At 45.7% G+C, this 20,392-nt stretch overlaps 1 pseudogene; it reads right to left on the reverse strand.

The window, feature by feature from the left end:
* The window catches only part of LOC138661536 (acyl-coenzyme A amino acid N-acyltransferase 1-like), a 36,015-nt pseudogene extending 18,938 nt beyond the window's left edge, over nt 1-17,077 (reverse strand).
* Nucleotides 17,078-20,392: the final 3,315 nt, after the last annotated feature.

Below are 20,392 nucleotides of genomic sequence, written 5' to 3' on the forward strand. Positions count from 1 at the left end.
ACAAGGTAACTAAAAGAATCAAACTCACCAAATGCTCACACAACCACAGAGGAAACAGAGATGGGAAGAGAAGGAAAAAAATAGGAAGGAAAACAGGTTTAACATGCAACCAAAACAGCAGACACCAATCTCTGTAAATAAACCTCCAAGCTCCAACACTACGCTCCTTCAACCTCCAAGCCAGGCAGCAGAATTGATCACTGACAATAGCTGTAGTCAAGGCTGGGTCTATATAGAGGAGAAGATTACAAAATCCACTTCAGCTGAGAAACCCAGCTCACAGCAACTCACCAACAAGGTTAACTCCTGCACTGCTGGCACAAAGCAGCCAGGTCAGAATACAGCAGAAGAGCTTCTGTTCACTGCGTGTGAACGAGGCCCAGAGCGCTGCGGTTCTCTGGAACCTCTCTGTCGCGGTAGCCCCGTGACAGCTTGATTGGCAGCAAACTTGCCTGACCTTAACCCCATAGTGAATCTATGGAGTATTGTCAAGAGGAAGATGAGAGACACCAGACCCAGCAATGCAGACGAGCTGAAGGCTGCTATCAAAGCAACCTGGGCTTCCATAACCCCTCAGCAGTGCACAGGCTGATCGCCTCTATGCCACGCCACATTGATGCAGTAATTGATGCAAAAGGAGCCCCAACCAAGTATTGAGCGCATTTACTGAACATACATTTCAGTAGGCCAACATTTTGAATTTTAAAATCATTTTTCAAGTATTCTAATTTACTGAGATAATGACTTTAGGGTTTTCATTGGCTGTAAGCCATAATCACCAACATTAACAGAAATAAACACTTGAAATAGATCACTCTGTTTGTAATGACTTTATACAACATGACTTTCACGTTTTGTATTGAAGAAGTGAAACAAATTAACTTTTTGAAGATATTTTTAATTTTGTGCGAAGCACCTGTATAATATTTCATAGCGTCAACCAAAATCCTACTTTATACTGATGGGGAACACAAAAAAAATTGTGGATTTGTTTCAATGGCGCCTAATGTAATATATTGTCTAAAAGCAATCCCAGGAGTCTCGCTTTGCAATTTAAAAGAAAGGATTAAAAGGGGATCACCATGTGAAAAAAAGGTTTACATGTGTTTGAATACCTCCTAACTATCCCAGACCCTGAGGGATAATCCCAAATTTGCCTTTCCCTCACGTCCCGTTGCTGTATGTTTTCAGTGCGTGTGTTAACACATGATGGTATTGTTACACGGTTTAGTGTATTACCATCCCTAATGTAATGGTACTGCTACAGGAACAGGTGTATTACCATGTATTTTTCTGCGACAGGTGAAACAGACAAACATTTGCTCCGCCGACCAAAAGATTTTCCCTGCCAGATTCTGTAGTGAGGGAAGTCTTGGCTCCCCCTGATGGTTAGAAAGGCCATAGTCATCATATTGTCCAACAGAATTATTATTATTATTATTATACATTTTTATAGCGCCATTTATTCCATGGCGCTTTACATGTGAATACGGGGCAAATATAGACAAATACATTAAACATGAGCAGATAACAAGGCACACGAGTACATAAGGAGGGAGGACCCTGCCCGCGAGGGCTCACAGTCTGCAGGGGGTGGGTGAGGATACACTAGGAGAGAATCCTCACATGCCTGTTTTTGACTATTAAAACAAAAAAAGACAGCACTCTGCAGCACCATAGCATGCAAATATTGAATATGGAAATTGAATTGCATTACTGCATTAGAAATATGAAAATTTGAGAAAGCTTAGCGCATAATTTGGCCAATTCATGTATACCTGGAAGCCATGTTAAGGTGTTTCTCGTTTCCAGGACCTAGCAATTCCTTTCCTCTTAGTCTAAGAGAGGATTCATGTTCCCATACAGATTAAGACTTTATTCTAAGAGAGGAAAGGCATTGCTAGGTCCTGGAAATGAGAAACACCTTAACGCAGCTTCCAGGTGTACATGAATTGGCCAATTTATGCGCTAAGCTTTCTCAATTTTTCATATTTCTAATGCAGTAATGCAATTTAATTTTCATATTTGCATGCTTTTTTAAGTGTATTTAAGTTGGTGACTCTAGATTAGCACCTGTTCACACTTAGTCTATGTTTGGATGTGACGATCAGTTTTTTAAAATTTGTTTTTGACTACTGGCATAGGACCTCCCAAACTGCTCGCAGTTCCCTGTAATTTGAGGGTCTGGCCAGGACTTCCGGAGTCCATGTTTCCATGAAGAATCTTCCTTCCAGATGACCACCCTAACCTAGCTGGCATGGATGGTGGTAACCATCATACAGGGAAAGAGGACCAAGGGGACTCCCCTCTGGAGGTTTTCTGGAACGGTCCACCAGACTAGGGATTTTTTTATTTTTACTGAGGAGGGGGGCATTATGGCATCTAGAGATAGTTGGCATCTCTGTTGTGAATTCTGTTGTCGGGCTCCCTCCTGTGGTCATGAATGATACTTCGGCTGGTTCTGTCCATGGACTTCCTCTGGTGGGTGTTTCTGAGTTTCCTTCCACAGGTGACGAGGTTAATTCGTTAGCTGGCTGCTCTATTTAACTCCACTTAGATCTTTGCTCCATGCCACCTGTCAATGTTCCAGTATTGGTCTAGTTCACTCCTGGATCGTTCTTGTGACCTGTCTTCCCAGCAGAAGCTAAGTTCCAGCTTGTATTTCTTTGGTTTGCTATTTTTCTGTCCAGCTTGCTATTTTTATTGTTGTCTTGCTTGCTGGAAGCTCTGGGACGCAGAGGGAGCGCCTCCGCACCGTGAGTCGGTGCGGAGGGTCTTTTTTGCGCCCTCTGCGTGGTCTTTGTAGGTTTTTGTGCTGACCGCAAAGTAACCTTTCATATCCTCGGTCTGTTCAGTAAGTCGGGCCTCACTTTGCTAAATCTATTTCATCTCTGTGTTTGTATTTTCATCTTTACTCACAGTCATTATATGTGGGGGGCTGCCTTTTCCTTTGGGGAATTTCTCTGAGGCAAGGTAGGCTTTATTTTTCTATCTTCAGGGCTAGCTAGTTCCTTAGGCTGTGCCGAGTTGCATAGGGAGCGTTAGGCGCAATCCACGGCTATTTCTAGTGTGTTTGATAGGATTAGGGATTGCGGTCAGCAGAGTTCCCACGTCCCAGAGCTCGTCCTTTATTATCAGTAATTATCAGGTCATTCCGTGTGCTCTTAACCACCAGGTCCATTATTGTCCTGACCACCAGGTCATAACACATCTCTTCCTGGCTGATAAAATGGTCTTCTGGGGTCCCCGTGAATGGAACGGACTCCACTACACACAGGGAATGCAGGACATCATTACACCCAGGACCCTTGCCAATTTTCGGAGAGCTGATGGATTCTGCCCCCTATTGAGGCCTACTTCTCCACTGGTAGAAAAGACATTCTTAAGTGAAAGTCCAGAAGAAAACCCAGGAACTTATTCCTGCTTTCTGGAGTAAGATTCATCTACCCCCAATTTATCACCCACCCCAGATTCTGAAGTATGCAGACCGAGGTCCGAGGTTTGACGATGCTCTATAAGCTCTCCTCTGGAGCTGGCTATGATTAGGAAGTTGTCTAGGTAGGGGACTATGATATCTAACCTCCCCAGATAGGCCACCATTTCTGCCACGAGCTTAGTAAATACTAAAGTTGCTGAGGCTAGACTGAAAATAAGGCTACAGAACTGTTAGTGATGGACCCAATCCTGGACCCTCAGTGCGAACCTCAGGTACTCTCGACTGCAAGCATGGATTGGAACGTGATAATACACTTTCTTTAAGTCCATGGTCCACATCACTGCATCTTTGTATACCAGGAGGACTGTGGACCTGATTGACTCCATTTTTAATTTTCTGTTCCTTACCTAGCGGTTCAGGAGTTTTAAATGTATTATTGTGCGACTTTCTTCAGTGGGTTTTCTAACTGAAAAGAGCCTAGAATAGTGTCCCCTGAACCTTCTGTCCTCGGGAACCATGACTATCTCTCCGATTTTTAGGACATCCTGAACAACGGACCACATGGGGAAAGTGGCGGACGGGAGCTGGGAGTTTGTTAGAACTAACCTTTCTGGCGGGGTCTGGGTAAACGCTATCCTGTAGCCTGAAGAGATTGCTCCTAGTACCCACTGAATTTCAGAAATCTCCCGCCAACCTTCCAAGTATGACTTTAGTTGTCCTCACACTCTCATGGCGTCATTTCTTTCCTGACCCAAAGCATGAGCCAAAGATAGAGCCCCTATCACCTTTGGGGTAGCTCGACTTGCCTGATTTTCCCTTCACTTTGTAGCCTGATCTCTGGGGGATTGGGGGTCTACGAAAGGGCTGTTTTTTTTAGGCTTATCCTCTGCGAACCCCTTCTTCATGTCAGATTCCTTCTCTAGAATTTCATCCAGGCCCGAGCCAAATACTCTAGCTCCTGAAAAGGGAATGGAACAAAGCTTATTTTTAGATTGTGTATCCCTAGACCACATCTTTAGCCAAATCACTCGCCAGGCAGCATTTGACAAAACCCCATTCCTGGCAGCAAATCTGACAGACTCCGCATTTGCGTCAGCCATAAACCCCATAGCCAGTTCAAGCAGCGGAAGGGATCTCAGGATAACTTTCCTGGGGGAGGGTTTACTCTTTAAGTGGGTCGACGACCTAGAAGAACACAGGTGCATGAACCTGGCGGCCGAGGTTGTTGTTATGTTGACCTGTATTATGGCCGCTGACGTCTCCCAGGTTCTTTTTAGCAGGCCGTCTGCTTTCTAATCCATCGGCTCCTTGAGACTTGATGAATCTTCGAATGGGATCAAAGTCCTTTTCTCCACCTTGGCTACAAGGATATCGATTTTCGGAATGTCCACCTAGGGCTCAATGTCCTCCGGTTCAAAGGGCAGGTGAAATCTAATGTCTCAGGGAATAATGTTATGACCTGGTGGTAAGGACAATAATGGACCTGGTGGTTAAGAGCACACGGAATGACCTGATAGTTACTAATAATATAGGACGAGCTCTGAGACATGGGAACTCTGCTGACCGCAATCCCTAATCCTATCACACACTAGAAATAGCCGTGGATTGCTCCTAACGCTCCCTATGCAACTCGACACAGCCTAAGGAACTAGCTAGCCCTGAAGATAGAAAAATAAAGCCTACCTTGCCTCAGAGAAATTCCCCAAAGGAAAAGGTAGCCCCCCACATATAATGACTGTGAGTAAAGATGAAAATACAAACACAGAGATGAAATAGATTTAGCAAAGTGAGGCCCGACTTACTGAACAGACTGAGGATAGGAAAGGTAACTTTGCGGTCAGCACAAAAAACTACAAAAAGACCACGCAGAGGGCGCAAAAGACCCTCCGCACCGACTCATGGTGCGGAGCCGCTCCCTCTGCGTCCCAGAGCTTCCAGCAAGCAAGACAAAATTCAAAATAGCAAGCTGGACAGAAAAATAGCAAACTAAAGAAAAACAAGCAGGAACTTAGCTTCTGCTGGGAAGACAGGTCACAAGAACGATCCAGGAGTGAACTAGACCAATACTGGAACATTGACAGGTGGCATGGAGCAATGATCTAAGTGGAGTTAAATAGAGCAGCTAGCTAACGAATTAACCTCGTCACCTGTGGAAGGAAACTTAGAAGCCGCAGCCCCACTCACAACCAACAGAGGAAGCCCATGGACAGAACCAGCCGAAGTACCATTCATGACCAGAGGAGGGAGCTTGACAACAGAATTCACAACAGGGCGGTCCGGTCCAATGGGTGTTGCAGGTCCTGTTCTGGCGCCTCCCATCTTCTTATGATCACTGCCCTCCTGCTTGCTTCACAGGCTCCCCGGCATCGTGCTCCTGCACAGGTGTACTTATTTGCTCTGTTGAGGGCAGACCAAAGTACTGCAATGCACAGGTGCTGGGAAAAGTTTGAGAGGCCTAGCCCCTGCGCACTGCACTACTTTGCTCTGCCCTCAGCATGGCAGATAAGTACGCCTGTGCAGGAGCGCAATGCCAGGGAGCCTGTGAAGCAAGCAGGAGGGTGGCATCGCAAGAAGATGGGAGGCGCCGGACCTGGACTGGCGACACCCATCGGACCGGACCACCCTGCAGGTGAGTATAGTAAAACTTATTTTTCTTCTTATGCAGGTGGGATTGGGGGCTTATCTACAGCATTACTGAATGCTGTAGAAAACTCTGAAAGGCGGACACCGTATCTTATATCGGCCAAACCTGGTGACAGGTTCCTGTTTAAGGAAAAAGGAAGATTTTCCAGCTCATCCCTTGTGACCGCACTATGGATGTTTGTTCTTCTTGGCTTTGCTGGGACAGGAAACAACAAGAGGTTAAAAGGAATCTCCCACCTCCACCCTTCAGTGTTTTTCCCTGTCTCGGCAAGGATAGAAACAACAAGAGAAGAGATCGTATCTGGAACAGACTGAGTGGGATCAGGGGGCCCAACCTCTTCCTTCCCGCTATCAAGCAGTCTGTGGCCGACATCCCCTGAATGGGGTTCCTCAGCCTACCCGGTCGAGTGCTGCTCTAAGTTGTGAGCCACTTCATCCCACTGTGGGTGCACTTCCAGTGGCGTCATCACTGCGGCAGGGCCGAGCACTTCCAGGTTCATAGTCAGCGTGCGTTCCACGGTGCAATGCAGGAAGTACAGGATACAAGCAAGGACCTGGATAGCTCCTCATGAGACACGGTATCGTATAAATGTGATACCGATTGTATGTATTGCTACTGTATACTTAGCATGGAGGATTCATGCAAAGCACAGGCTATAGCCAGCCGAACAAGCCCAAGGGCACATGAGTAGGGGTCTAGTATGGAATATAGCCACTGACATTACCCCACATAAATACACATAGCATATACTCTGTGTATTTTAGGAGGGAGCATCCAGCTCTACGGCACATAAAAGGGATGGCAAGAAAGTGGGGAAATGTGGGAGATGCGCTATCTGCAGCGTTAAATTACCAGATGCCTGGTTAAAGCAGCTATGCGAGACATGCACCTCCAAAGTCATCAGAGATGAGCAGTCATCTCTGTAACTGATATGAGGTCCATCATCCGGGAAGAGGTTCAGGCCTCTATTTCCTGCTTACTCCATACACATGCTTCACAGCCAATATCCCAGGTTGGACTCCATGCCAAAAGGCCAAGGTGGGAGATGGAGCTAAGCTCCAAGGAAGACGTGCACTCCGGTGGGTTCAACCAGGAAGAAGAGGGAGAAGCGGTTGAAGACCCCCCCAGAAAAGGAGAAAACATACCTCTTCTCTTCTGAGTATACAGATGAGTTCCTCCGTGCAGTTAGGAGTGCTACACAGGTGGAGGAAACCCAGAAATCTCATTCTATACAGTGAAATGTTTGGTGAATTAAGATCCCAGAGACACAATCTTCCCCGTTAACAGTCACATTCAAACCATGATCATGGAGGACTTGGAGGATGCCGAAAAAAAGCTTATTCTGTTGTGAATTCTGTTGTCAAGCTCCCTCCTCTGGTCATGAATGGTACTTCGGCTGGTTCTGTCCATGGGCTTCCTCTGTTGGTTGTGAGTGGGGCTGCGGCTTCTAAGTTTCCTTCCACAGGTGACGAGGTTAATTCGTTAGCTAGCTGCTCTATTTAACTCCACTTAGATCATTGCTCCATGCCACCTGTCAATGTTCCAGTATTGGTCTAGTTCACTCCTGGATCGTTCTTGTGACCTGTCTTCCCAGCAGAAGCTAAGTTCCTGCTTGTTTTTCTTTAGTTTGCTATTTTTCTGTCCAGCTTGCTATTTTGAATTTTGTCTTGCTTGCTGGAAGCTCTGGGACGCAGAGGGAGCGGCTCCGCACCATGAGTCGGTGCGGAGGGTCTTTTGCGCCCTCTGCGTGGTCTTTTTGTAGTTTTTTGTGCTGACCGCAAAGTTACCTTTCCTATCCTCAGTCTGTTCAGTAAGTCGGGCCTCACTTTGCTAAATCTATTTCATCTCTGTGTTTGTATTTTCATCTTTACTCACAGTCATTATATGTGGGGGGCTACCTTTTCCTTTGGGGAATTTCTCTGAGACAAGGTAGGCTAATTTTTCTATCTTCAGGGCTAGCTAGTTCCTTAGGCTGTGTCGAGTTGCATAGGGAGCGTTAGGAGCAATCCACGGCTATTTCTAGTGTGTGTGATAGGATTAGGGATTGCGGTCAGCAGAGTTCCCACGTCTCAGAGCTCGTCCTATATTATTTGTAACTATCAGGTCATTCCGTGTGCTCTTAACCACCAGGTCCATTATTGTCCTTACCACCAGGTCATAACACCGCCCCACCCCGCAGGTGAGTATAATAAAAGTTATTTTTCTTATCATTCAGGTCAAATCAGGGGCTTATCTACAGCATTATAGAATGCTGTCGAAAAGCCCTAAAAAGCGGGTGGCCGTATATTATATTGGCCAAACCTGGTGACAGGTTTGCTTTAATAGCTCAGTGGGTTGTTAGGTTGGCTCCCAAGCAAAAGATCACTGGTTCAAATCAAGGAGCAGCCATGAAGATTTCCCAAGAAAAGAGAAACAGCATCATCCAGCTCATTGATGTCTCCCGTGCAAGAAAATTGTTTAACTGCATCATGTGAATGCCATGACAGTTGGAAGAATACAAAATGAAGTCCGTCCATGCATTCAAAAGCCAAGAGGTGGACATCCAAGCAAAATATCGGAGTCAACTAGTCAGCTCATCATAAGGTCTCGAGTTTGCCGAAAAGTGGACATTAGAAGATTGGAAACAGGTGAGTTGGAGTAATGAGACAAAAGTCAATAGACAAGGCTTTGATGGGTGCAAATGGGTCTGGAAGAAATAAGAGAAAAAGGGGCTAACGGATCGAGGAATTGAAGAAACTGTCAAGTTCGGTGGAGGAAGCCTTATGTAATGGTTGTTTCACAGCCAAAGGCATTGGATTCGTGACCAGGATTGATGGTGGTCCCAATGCTGAGCTATACATGAGTATCCTACAAGACGAGTTACATCGTACACTCAAGTACAATAGATAGGAAAAAGATGACTCTGTTACAGCAGGAGAATGATCTAAAGTATAAGTCGAGATTACCGAAGAACTGGTTCAATAACAATGAAGTAGAGGTCCTGAATTGTCTCCCACAGTCCCCACCAGGGCCGGACTGGCCATCTGGCAATTCTGCAAATGCCAGAAGGGCCTGTCTGGTCATGGGCTGCCTTTTCTGCTACGTTGTTAACAGAATCGGTGTTCTCAAGATACCCAGGCCATACTGATAAGAGTTGTGATGGAGCACAAAGTTGCCAACTCATCACTTACCCCAGCAGGGCACGGGTATCATTAGAAATATTGGTCTTGTAGAAAATCTTCCTTTCCTCCATCCAGGGTAATATATCCCATCTGGTTCATGGGGAAGGGGACAACATGGGCTTGTGTGATTTCAAACGCCAGGGCTGAATTTCAGCCTCAGTCCATACCTGGTCCCCAGACCTCAACCCAATCGAACAGGTAGAGTTGAAGAAAAGTCTGTATACATACCCAAGTGAGTCGGTCAGTGTGCACCAATTTGAGAACGTGTAGAAGAGACCTAGGATCAGATTTCAGTCGAGACATGTTTAAATCTGATCAAGAGCATGCCCAGAAGGATTCAGGCAGTGTTGAAAGTCAAAGGTGGATTTTCAAAATACTAACAAAATAATAAATAGTTGCAAGTCAAATCTATGTAGGAGATTGCCATCATTTTATAGACAATCATCTTGGCTGTCTCACATTTGAAGCAGCAGTGGATGGTGAGATATGGAGCCTGAAAGTCAAAAGTTCAAAACATCGTTACCCTTTTGCTTGTCAGTGTATATCAGATTTAGGCCGGAGTCACACTAGAGAGGAATACGGATGTGTGCTATGTGATTTAAAAAAAAAAAAAAAAATCGCTTAGCACTCGGACCAGTATTCATCTATGGGGCAGCTCCCATCACTGTTTTTTTCCTCGGCCGTAATGTACGTGTGAGTGAAATTGCAGCATGCTGTGATTGTCACCAACACTCGGCCGAGTCTCGGCTCACTCGCACCCATATAAGCCTATGGGTGCGAGTGAGACAACGCACATCACCCGGATATCATCCGAGTGATGTGCGATATACGCAGGCCCCGGCAATGGAGAAATTCATTTCTTCACCTCCTCCGCAGCGGTGCTGTGATTTTCTCCATGCGAGCAGGAGCCGAGGGTCATTAGCATATCGCATCCGATCCAGATTTGTGACGACCGAAAAAAAAAAAAAATGTAAATTTTGGCATTCTTGATTTTTTTTCCATTTATGGTGTTTACTGATCTGGTTATTTATTTTTTTATTTATATTTTGATAGACCAGACTTTTCTGAAAACGGCAATACCAAATATGTGACACAGCTGACATGTGCCAGGAAAGATGTGGGCTCACTGCCGGAGCCCACATCAAATGGAGGGACACAAGATATGCAGTACTAGTATGGCGCATGACTTGAAGGGGTTAAAAGGAACCCGTAACCTCGGAAAGCACTTTTCACCTGCAGGTAAATCACGTTCCAATACTTTCTATCTGCCTTAGGCCGGGATCACACATGCGAGAAACACGTCCGTTGTCTCGCATGTGAAATCCAAGCTCTGGCGCCGGCACTCCAGAGCGGAGCGTGCGGCCGCATAGCAACACATGGAGCCGCACGCTCCGCTCTGGAGTGCCGACGCCAAAGCTTGGATTTCACATGCGAGACACGGACTTGTTTCTCGCATGTGTAATCCTTGCCTTACTAAGAGTGCAGCTACTGGGAGAATATTAACAATTTCCTCCCGAGAGTTGCCGTCTTTCAGACATGGGGGCACAGAGCGGATACAGCACCACTCCTTGTATCGCAAGAGGCGACTGTAAGCATGCTTGCTCTGATCGATCACTCGCTCTGCACAGATGTGCGGCACCATGCGCTGTGAAAATGCCGGGGCATGCTGTGAGCGATGACTGTAGCCGCTCCATGCCCCCATAACTTAAAATTGGCACGCACCGGAGGGACATAAGTTTTTTGTTTCCCAGTAGCCGCACTTTTAGAATGTTGGCCAGGCAGCATCCCACATCTGCGGATAAATAGCGTTTTACGAAGAGACAGTTTCCCATTAAGGAGTACAGCAGTCTGTTGTGAATTCTGTGGCTGAATTCACTCCTGTGGTCACAAGTGGTACTGCAGCTTCTGAGCTTCCTCCCTCAGGTGTTCTGGTGAGCTCGTTAACTGCTTCATTACTTAACTCCGCCTGATGCTGCTATCCTTGCTCCTTGTCAATGTTTCAGTGTTGGATCTGAGCTTCTCCTGATTGTTCCTGTGACCTGCTGCTCTGTATAGCTAAGTGCTTTTTGCTTTTTTGTTGCTTTTTTTCTGTCCAGCTTGTCTTTTGTTTTGCTGGAAGCTCTGAGACGCAAAGGGTGTACCGCCGTGCCGTTAGTTCGGCACGGTGGGTTTTTTTTGCCCCCTTTGCGTGGTTTTGCTTTAGGGTTTTTTGTAGACTGCAAAGTTCGCTTTACTGTCCTCGCTCTGTCCTAGAATATCGGGCCCCACTTTGCTGAATCTATTTCATCCCTACGTTTTGTCTTTTCATCTTACTCACAGTCATTATATGTGGGGGGCTGCCTTTTCCTTTGGGGAATTTCTCTGGGGCAAGTCAGGCCTATTTTTCTATCTTCAGGCTAGCTAGTTTCTTAGGCTGTGCCGAGTTGCCTAGGTAGTTGTTAGGCGCAATCCACAGCCGCTTTTAGTTGTGTTTAGGATAGGATCAGGTGTGCAGTCTACAGAGTTTCCACGTCTCAGAGCTCGTTCTTGTATTTTTGGGTATTTGTCAGATCACTGTGTGCGCTCTGATCGCTAAGCACACTGTGTTTCTGGATTGCCTTCATAACACCTGTCATTAGCATACATAACAGTACAAGGAGCCCAACTAATGATTCTCAATAGAGGGAAAGAAAAAGTTCTGACATCATTTTTTTTTTTTTTTCTGCTCTGTGTTCACTTTTTTTTTTTCCCCTAGACATTTGGGTGATTCTGGACACAGGTGTGGACATGGATATTCAGGGTCTGTGCTCTTCAATGAATAATCTCGTTATAAATGTACAAAAAATTCAAGATACTATTGATCAGAAATCTATGTTAGAACCAAGAATTCCTATTCCTGATTTGTTTTTTGGAGATAGAACTAAGTTTCTAAGTTTCAAAAATAATTGTAAGCTATTTCTGGCCTTGAAACCTCATTCTTCTGGTAATCCTATTCAACAGGTTTTGATTATTATTTCTTTTTTGCGCGGCGACCCTCAAGACTGGGCATTTTCTCTTGCTCCAGGAGACCCTGCATTGAGTAGTGTCGATGCGTTTTTCCTGGCGCTCGGATTGCTGTACGATGATCCTAATTCAGTGGATCAGGCTGAGAAAAATTTGCTGGCTTTGTGCCAGGGTCAGGATGATATAGAAGTATATTGTCAGAAATTTAGGAAATGGTCAGTACTCACTCAGTGGAATGAATCTGCGCTGGCAGCTTTGTTCAGAAAGGGTCTCTCTGAGGCTCTTAAGGATGTCATGGTGGGATTTCCTATGCCTGCTGGTTTGAATGAGTCTTTGTCTTTGGCCATTCAGATCGGTCGACGCTTGCGCGAGCGTAAATCTGTGCACCATTTGGCGGTACTGCCTGAGGTTAAACCTGAGCCTATGCAGTGCGATAGGACTATGACTAGAGTTGAACGGCAGGAATACAGACGTCTGAATGGTCTGTGTTTCTACTGTGGTGATTCCACTCATGCTATTTCTGATTATCCTAAGCGCACTAAGCGGTCCGCTAGGTCTGCCGTCATTGGTACTGTACAGTCCAAATTCCTTCTGTCCATTACCTTGATATGCTCTTTGTCGTCGTTTTCTGTCATGGCGTTTGTGGATTCGGGCGCTGCCCTGAATCTGATGGATTTGGATTATGCTAAACGTTGTGGGTTTTTCTTGGAGCCTTTGTGGTGTCCTATTCCATTGAGAGGAATTGATGCTACACCTTTGGCCAAGAATAAACCTCAATACTGGGCCCAGCTGACCATGTGCATGGCTCCTGCACATCAGGAAGTTATTCGCTTTCTGGTGTTGCATAATCTGCATGATGTGGTCGTGTTGGGGTTGCCATGGCTACAAACCCATAATCCAGTATTGGATTGGAATTCCATGTCGGTATCCAGCTGGGGTTGTCAGGGGGTACATGGTGATGTTCCATTTTTGTCGATTTCGTCATCCACCCCTTCTGAGGTCCCAGAGTTCTTGTCTGATTATCAGGATGTATTTGAAGAGCCCAAGTCCGATGCTCTACCTCCGCATAGGGATTGTGATTGTGCTATCAATTTGATTCCTGGTAGTAAATTCCCTAAAGGTCGATTATTTAATTTATCCGTGCCCGAACACGCCGCTATGCGCAGTTATGTGAAGGAATCCCTGGAGAAGGGACATATTCGCCCATCGTCATCACCACTGGGAGCAGGGTTCTTCTTTGTAGCCAAGAAGGATGGTTCGCTGAGACCGTGTATTGATTACCGCCTTCTTAATAAGATCACTGTTAAATTTCAGTATCCCTTGCCATTGTTATCTGACTTGTTTGCTCGGATTAAGGGGGCTAGTTGGTTCACTAAGATAGATCTTTGTGGTGCGTATAATCTGGTGAGAATCAGGCAAGGAGATGAATGGAAAACTGCATTCAATACGCCCGAGGGTCATTTTGAGTATCTAGTGATGCCGTTCGGACTTGCCAATGCTCCATCTGTGTTTCAGTCTTTTATGCATGACATCTTCCGTGAGTATCTGGATAAATTCCTGATTGTTTACTTGGATGACATTTTGATCTTCTCAGATGATTGGGAGTCTCATGTGAAGCAGGTCAGAATGGTTTTTCAGGTCCTGCGTGCTAACTCTTTGTTTGTGAAGGGATCAAAGTGTCTCTTCGGTGTGCAGAAAGTTTCATTTTTGGGGTTCATCTTTACCCCTTCTACTATCGAGATGGATCCAGTTAAGGTCCAAGCCATCCAGGATTGGATTCAGCCGACATCTCTGAAAAGTCTGCAAAAGTTCCTGGGCTTTGCTAATTTTTATCGTCGCTTCATCTGTAATTTTTCTAGCATTGCCAAACCATTGACCGATTTGACCAAGAAGGGTGCTGATTTGGTTAATTGGTCTTCTGCTGCTGTGGAAGCTTTTCAGGAGTTGATGCGTCGTTTTTGTTCTGCCCCTGTGTTGTGTCAGCCAGATGTTTCTCTTCCGTTCCAGGTCGAGGTTGATGCTTCTGAGATTGGAGCAGGGGCGGTTTTGTCACAGAGAGGTTCTGATTGCTCAGTGATGAAACCATGTGCTTTCTTTTCCAGGAAGTTTTCGCCCGCTGAGCGTAATTATGATGTGGGCAATCGAGAGTTGCTGGCCATGAAGTGGGCATTCGAGGAGTGGCGTCATTGGCTTGAAGGAGCTAAGCATCGCGTGGTGGTATTGACTGATCATAAGAACTTGACTTATCTCGAGTCTGCCAAGCGCTTGAATCCTAGACAGGCCCGTTGGTCGTTATTTTTTGCCCGCTTCGACTTTATGATTTCGTACCTTCCGGGCTCTAAAAATGTGAAGGCGGATGCTCTGTCTAGGAGTTTTGTGCCCGACTCTCCGGGTTTATCTGAGCCAGCGGGTATCCTCAAGGAAGGAGTCATTGTGTCTGCCATCTCCCCTGATTTGTGGCGGGTGCTGCAAAAATTTCAGGCGAATAAACCTGATCGTTGTCCAGCAGAGAAACTGTTCGTCCCTGATAGGTGGACTAATAAACTTATCTCTGAACTTCATTGTTCGGTGTTGGCTGGTCATCCTGGAATCTTTGGTACCAGAGAGTTAGTGGCTAGATCCTTCTGGTGGCCATCTCTGTCACGGGATGTACGTACTTTTGTGCAGTCCTGTGGGATTTGTGCTAGGGCTAAGCCCTGCTGTTCTCGTGCCAGTGGGTTGCTTTTGCCCTTGCCGGTCCCAAAGAGGCCTTGGACACATATTTCGATGGATTTCATTTCTGACCTTCCCGTTTCTCAAAAGATGTCAGTCATTTGGGTGGTCTGTGATCGCTTTTCTAAAATGGTCCATCTGGTGCCCTTGGCTAAATTGCCTTCCTCCTCTTATTTGGTACCTTTGTTCTTTCAGCATGTGGTTCGGTTGCATGGCATTCCTGAGAATATTGTTTCTGACAGAGGTTCCCAGTTTGTTTCAAGGTTTTGGCGAGCCTTTTGTGGTAGGATGGGCATTGACCTATCCTTTTCCTCGGCTTTCCATCCTCAGACTAATGGCCAGACCGAACGAACCAATCAGACCTTGGAAACATATCTGAGATGTTTTGTTTCTGCAGACCAGGATGATTGGGTGTCCTTTTTGCCGTTGGCTGAGTTCGCCCTTAATAATCGGGCCAGCTCGGCTACCTTGGTTTCTCCATTTTTTTGCAATTCTGGGTTCCATCCTCGTTTCTCTTCAGGACAGGTTGAGTCTTCGGACTGTCCTGGTGTGGATTCTGTGGTGGATAGGTTGCAGCAGATCTGGACTCAGGTAGTGGACAATTTGATCTTGTCCCAGGAGAAAGCTCAACTTTTCGCTAATCGCAGACGCCGTGTGGGTCCCCGACTTCGTGTTGGGGATCTGGTTTGGTTATCTTCTCGTCATATTCCTATGAAGGTTTCCTCTCCTAAATTTAAACCTCGTTTTATTGGTCCGTATAGGATTTCTGAGGTTCTCAATCCTGTGTCTTTTCGTTTGACCCTCCCAGACTCCTTTTCCATACATAATGTATTCCATAGGTCGTTGTTGCGGAGATACGTGGCACCTATGGTTCCATCTGTTGAGCCTCCTGCCCCGGTTTTGGTGGAGGGGGAATTGGAGTATATTGTGGAGAAGATTTTGGATTCTCGTGTTTCTAGACGGAAACTCCAGTATCTGGTTAAATGGAAGGGTTATGCTCAGGAAGATAATTCCTGGGTTTTTGCCTCTGATGTTCATGCTTCCGATCTTGTTCGTGCCTTTCATGCGGCTCATCCTGGTCGGCCTGGGGGCTCTGGTGAGGGTTCGGTGACCCCTCCTCAAGGGGGGGGTACTGTTGTGAATTCTGTGGCTGAATTCACTCCTGTGGTCACAAGTGGTACTGCAGCTTCTGAGCTTCCTCAGGTGTTCTGGTGAGCTCGTTAACTGCTTCATTACTTAACTCCGCCTGATGCTGCTATCCTTGCTCCTTGTCAATGTTTCAGTGTTGGATCTGAGCTTCTCCTGATTGTTCCTGTGACCTGCTGCTCTGTATAGCTAAGTGCTTTTTGCTTTTTTGTTGCTTTTTTTCTGTCCAGCTTGTCTTTTGTTTTGCTGGAAGCTCTGAGACGCAAAGGGTGTACCGCCGTGCCGTTAGTTCGGCACGGTGGGTTTTTTTTGCCCCCTTTGCGTGGTTTTGCTTTAGGGTTTTTTGTAGACTGCAAAGTTCGCTTTACTGTCCTCGCTCTGTCCTAGAATATCGGGCCCCACTTTGCTGAATCTATTTCATCCCTACGTTTTGTCTTTTCATCTTACTCACAGTCATTATATGTGGGGGGCTGCCTTTTCCTTTGGGGAATTTCTCTGGGGCAAGTCAGGCCTATTTTTCTATCTTCAGGCTAGCTAGTTTCTTAGGCTGTGCCGAGTTGCCTAGGTAGTTGTTAGGCGCAATCCACAGCCGCTTTTTGTTGTGTTTAGGATAGGATCAGGTGTGCAGTCTACAGAGTTTCCACGTCTCAGAGCTCGTTCTTGTATTTTTGGGTATTTGTCAGATCACTGTGTGCGCTCTGATCGCTAAGCACACTGTGTTTCTGGATTGCCTTCATAACACCTGTCATTAGCATACATAACAGCAGTCATCATGGATCTGGGCAGTGTACACATTGCAGTACGGACACGGGATAACAGTTGAAAACGTAGATCTGGGTCTGACCTTGCAGTATTCAAGATCCCGATGCAATATTCCTGCAGTAGAGTTTATAGGGATCTGCTCAGGAACTGATGGACAGATCTCGTCTCTCGGGGAGAGCAGAATATGTTAGTCCACAGGCTGCAGCTGCAGCGAAATGGACGGATTGTCAGAGCTCATGGTGAGGAAGGAGGAGATCCGAAAAGGGAGTGGAATAGATTCAGCCCACACCTCTAATAACACGTGCACAGCTTCAATTTATATTAACCCCTTAGTGACAGAGCCAATTTGGTACTTAATGACCGAGCCAATTTTTACAATTCTAACCACTGTCACTTTATGAGGTCAATACTCTGGAACGCTTTAACGGATCCTGCTGATTCTGAGATTGTTTTTTCGTGACATAATGTACTTCATGTTAGTGGTAACATTTCTTCGATATTACTTGCGATTATTTATGAAAAAAAACAGAAATATGGCAAAAAATTTTAAAATTTTGCAATTTTCAAACTAAGTATTTTTATGCCCTTAAATCAGAGAGATAAGAAAAATAGTTAATAAATAACATTTCCCACATGTCTACTTTACATCAGCACAATTTTGGAAACAAATTTTTTTTTGGTTAGGGAGTTATAAGGGTTAAAAGTTGACCAGCAATTTCTCATTTTTACAACACCGTTTTTTTTAGGGACCACATCTCATTTGAAGTCATTTTGAGGGGTCTATATGATAGAAAATACCCAAGTGTGACACCATTATAAAAACTGCATGCCTCAAGGTTCTCAAAACCACATTCAAGAAGTTTATTAACCCTTTACGTGCTTCACAGGAACTGAAACAATGTGGAAGGAAAAAATGAACATTTAACTTTTTTTTAAAAAACATTTTACTTCAGAACCATTTTTTTTTATTTTCACAAGTGTAAAAACAGAAATTAAACCATGAATTTTGTTGTGCAATTTCTCGTGAATACGCTGATACCAAATATGTGGGGGCAAACCACTGTTTGGGCGCACCGCAGAGCTTGGAAGAGAAGGAGTGCTGTTTTACTTTTTCAATGTAGAATTGGCTGGAATTGAGATCGGACGCCATGTCGCGTTTGGAGAGCACCTGATGTGCCTAAACAGTAGAAACCCCCCACAACTTATCTAGATGTGTGGTGAGAACTTTGAATGCCCAAGTGCTTCACAGAAGTTTATAATGCAGAGTCGTGAAAATAAAAAAATGTTTTTTTCTTCCACAAAAAAGATATTGTAGCCCCCAAGTTTTTATTTTCACAAGGGTAACAGGAGAAATTGGACCCCAAAAGTTGTTGTTCAATTTATCCCGAGTACTCTGATGACCCATATGTGGGGGTAAACCACTGTTTGGGCACACGGCAGAGCTCGTAAGGGAAGGAGCGCCGTTTTGGAATGCAGACTTTGATAGAATGGTCTGTGGGCATTATGTTGCGTTTGCAGAGCCCCTGATGTACCTAAACAGTAGTAACCCCCCCACAAGTGACCACATTTTGGAAACTAGACCCCCCCATGGAACTTATCTAGATGTGTGGTGAGAACTTTGAATGCCCAAGTGCTTCACAGAAGTTTATAATGCAGAGTCGTGAAAATAAAAAATATTTTTTTTTCCACAAAAAAGATTTGTAGCCCCCAAGTTTTTATTTTCAGAAGGGTAACAGGAGAAATTGGACCCCAAAAGTTGTTGTCCAATTTATCCCGAGTGCGCTGATGCCCCATATGTGGGGTTAAACCACTGTTTGGGCGCACGGCAGAACTCAGAAGGGAAGGAGCACCATTTGACTTTTTGAGCGCAAAATTGGCTGTCATGTTTGGAGACCCCCTGATGTACCTAAACAGTGGAAACCCCCCAATTCTAACTCCAACCCTAACCCCAACACACCCCTAACCCTAATCCCAACCCGATCCATAATCCTAATCACAACCCTAGCGATAATCACAACCCTAACCCCAAAACAACCCTAATGTCAAACCTAACCATAACCCTAATCAAAACCCTAAATCCAACACACCCCTAATCCTAATCTCAACCCTAAGCTCAAACCTAACCCTAATCCCAATACACCCCTAATACCAACCCTATCTTTAACCCTAATCCCAAACCTAACCCTAATCCCAAGCGTAACACTAATGCCAACCCTAACCCTAATACCAACCCTAATCCAAACCCTAATCCCAACATTGCGTGGATAAAGGTACAGCTGTGTGGTCAGGAGTTGGGGACCAAGAGAGTGGTGCTCGTGAAGACGCAGGCAAGACCAAACCTTCCGGTGGTTCTGGGAATGAGCATCCTGAGAGAGCTGGATTCCCTTCTGTTTGAACGTGATGGTTATTGGAAGCGGGCGACGCCCCACAAAGTCACTCAGAGAGTCCTGCAGCAGGTGGTCCGTTCGTGCGGCATTCAGAAGAGTTCGGCAGAAGGAAGAGCAGTGGGAGCGGTGTATGTTCCACGCGGGTCTGCTGTTGTGATCGGTCTGGTTCAAGAGAAGCTTGTATTGATGCCGGTAGGAACACACGGAAAGCTGAATGGTGTGGAGGTGATTCTGGAACCGACCAGTCGGTCAGAAGACACAGACAGCCTAATGGTAGCCCGGACAGTGGCCGTTGTACGAGATGGAAGTGTACCAATAAGGTGCTTGAATCTGCAAGATCATGAGATGACTCTGGCGGCAGCCACCAAGCTGGCTGATGTGTATGTGTGCGGTGAGAGAGTCATTCCCAAAAGTCAGTTTACATTGAGAGCAGAGCGCAGGACTGCCTGGACCCTGTCAATGCAGAGGACAACCGAAGAGTCCCCCACACCTGCATGGAATGGCAGGAAGATCATGGAGATTATGGGGGTGGATGAATCCCAGTTAACATTCGAGCAGGCGCGCAGGCTGGAAGATACACTGTGGGAATATCAGGCTGCTTTCTCCAGGGATGATGAAGACTTTGGTTGCACAAAGGCAGTGGAACATGAAATACCCACAGGAGATACCCCTATGATTCGAGATATCGTCAGATCCCACCGAACCTCTATCAGGAGGTTAAGGGGATGATAGCGCAAATCCTAGACAATGGGGTGAACCGCCAGAGTCAGAGTCCTTGGGCCGCACCAGTCGTGTTGGTACGGAAGAAGAATGGGTCCATACGGTTTTGTGTTGATTACCGCAAGCTGAATGCACATACTGTACGTGATTCTTATCCGTTACCAAGAATCGAGGAATCCTTGTCCGCACTAGGGAAGGCGAAGTATTTCTCTACGCTTGACTTAGCCAGTGGCTACTGGCAGGTGCCCGTGGCGGCTCGAGATCGGCAGAAGACAGCATTCATCTTGCCGATGGGTCTCTTCGAGTTTAACCGGATGCCCTTTGGACTGAGTAATGCCCCAGGAACATTTCAACGATTGATGGAGTATTGCTTGGGTGATTACAATTTTGAATCTGTGTTGATCTATCTGGATGATGTAATCGTATTCGGAAATTCATTCGA

This window comes from Ranitomeya imitator, chromosome 1, assembly GCF_032444005.1.
Source record: "Ranitomeya imitator isolate aRanImi1 chromosome 1, aRanImi1.pri, whole genome shotgun sequence".
NCBI lineage: Eukaryota > Metazoa > Chordata > Amphibia > Anura > Dendrobatidae > Ranitomeya > Ranitomeya imitator.